Source organism: Pseudopipra pipra, chromosome W (genome assembly GCF_036250125.1).
Source record: "Pseudopipra pipra isolate bDixPip1 chromosome W, bDixPip1.hap1, whole genome shotgun sequence".
NCBI classification, from domain to species: Eukaryota; Metazoa; Chordata; class Aves; order Passeriformes; family Pipridae; genus Pseudopipra; species Pseudopipra pipra.
In genome coordinates this window covers 2,470,474-2,472,610 of record NC_087580.1, presented here as the reverse complement: position 1 = coordinate 2,472,610, position 2,137 = coordinate 2,470,474, and positions in this window count along the sequence as shown.

Here is a 2,137-nt window from a genome sequence, read left to right as displayed (position 1 = left end):
CAATTTCAGCACAGGGCTCCTGCAAGCCAGGGACAGCCCTTCCCTCCAGGAAAGAAACCCCTTACCCTCGGTCTCTTCTCCTGTTCCTTAAAACACAACCTGCAGGGGAGCTTTCTGGGATCTCTTCCCTCGGGAATTGGGAAGATAGACCCTCTCCCATGTTTAACACCTCAGGCAAAACCACCCTTTGAACACCTTTCCCAACTTACTCCAACCTTTCCCAAAGCCCAGATTTTACAGGCGTCCTGTAATTCTGGCCCAATCTCATCCAAGCCCACAAACCATGACAGAAACCTCTCAGCCTCACGCTGCGTCCTTCCCATTGCTGTGCCTTATGTGCAGGCAAAAGGCCTTAAAATCAAGGACCCAAAATTCATGGCCTGTTCTTTTTCCCAGAAAAGAAGGCGTGGTGAACTCTCCAGACCAGGGAACTGGAAGATCTCCCCAAAACTCCTTTGGTACACGCTGCAGGGCCAACGATTCCTCTGCTCTGCCCTGTCGGCGCTGCTTTGTCTCATCTGGGTCCCCAGAAACTGTCAGCGAAAGCCGGGGAATAAAATCTCGGAGTAGTTGGTTGGGTTCCAGAGGTGACCCTACTTCATTCAGCACTGAAGGGACACAGGAATTGCTCTCTAACACCTGTACATCAGTTCTCAAATCTCTTAACAATTTCTACATTTTAGCAGACAAAGGAATTCCTGTCCATTGGCTTACCAGTTCTCTGCAGGAATTCTTCTTCTCTCTTCTATTGGCTCTTGATTTCTCACTTTGCATGATACTTAGTCCACAGTTTTTGTCCTTTTCTTGTCTTTTCCCTGGATAGAGAGAGCCTCAGTAACTGTCTGTGTTAGTTTTGTCTTTGTCTCTGGTTTCTCTAAGGGTCTTTGTGGTTTAGAAATTCTGCTTTCTTGGTGTCCAGGTCTCAAAAATAGATTTCTCTGCCACGTCTCTGACCACTGAAATATGGCAGGCCTTAAGCTTTTACTTTGTTTTTCTAACAAATGGCCATGGCCCAGAACTTGTCCATCATCCATTGTCTCTTGCCCCCATTCAATCTCCTGCCAGCAGTTTCTCCCCACTGCTGGGTGGGCTCCTTTGCCAAGCACTAGAACTTGTCGGGTAACAGGCCCAGTCCTGTTGCCTATTTTTCGTGGGGATGTGCAGGAGGGCATTGAGTCTTCCAGGAGCAAATTGGCAGAGGACCCCAAGCTGGCTTGCAGTGTGGATGTGCTGAAGGGTAGGAAGGCTCTGCAGAGGGACCTGGACAGACTGGACCTCTGGGCCGAGCCCGTGGGCATGAGGTTCAAGAGTGCCTTTGGTGCCTTTGGGGCCTCTGGCCACAAGAACCCCCTGCAGCTCCAGGCCGGGAGCAGAGGAGCTGCAAAGGGTCCCCGTGGGAGAGGCCCTGGGGGTGCTGGTGGACAGAGGCTGAACCTGAGCCAGCGGGTGCCCGGGTGGGCAAGAAGGCCAAGGGCAGGCTGGCCTGGATCAGAAAGAGTGTGGCAGCAGGGGCAGGGCAGTGATGCTTCTGCTGGACTGGGCACTGGTGAGGCCACAGCTGGAGTGCTGTGTCCAGCTCTGGGCCCCTCAATTCAGGGAGAACCTTGAGGGGCTGGAGTGGGTGGAGAGCAGGGCAATGGAGCTGGTCAAGGTCTGCAGTGCATGGCCTGTGAGGAGCAGCTGAGGGAGCTGGGCTTCTCCAACCTGGAGAAGAGGAGGCTCGGGGCTGACCTTCTCCCTGTCCACAACTTCCTGACAGGAGGCTGGAGCCAGGTGGGGGTCAGCCCCTTCTCCGAGGCAACAGGCAACAGGACAAGAGGACACGAGGACCTGCCTGTCAGGGGCTGTTTGTCAGGGACAGGAGCAGGACTTTTTGGAGAGAAACAGGGATTAGGTATTGAAATGGGCTGCCCAGGGAGGTGGTGGAGTCAGAGTCCCTGGAGGTGTTTAAGCAAAGACTGGCCATGGCACTGAGTGCCGTGGTCTGCTTGACGTGCTGGGGATGGGGTGTAGGCTGGACCCTGGCTGATTTCACAAGTCTCTGCCAAGCTCAGGGACTCTGGGCTTCTGTGCCAGCCCAGCCTTTGGGGACAGCGTGCTGGTGGCTCCGAGGCTCCGTCCTTGCCTTGCCTTGCCC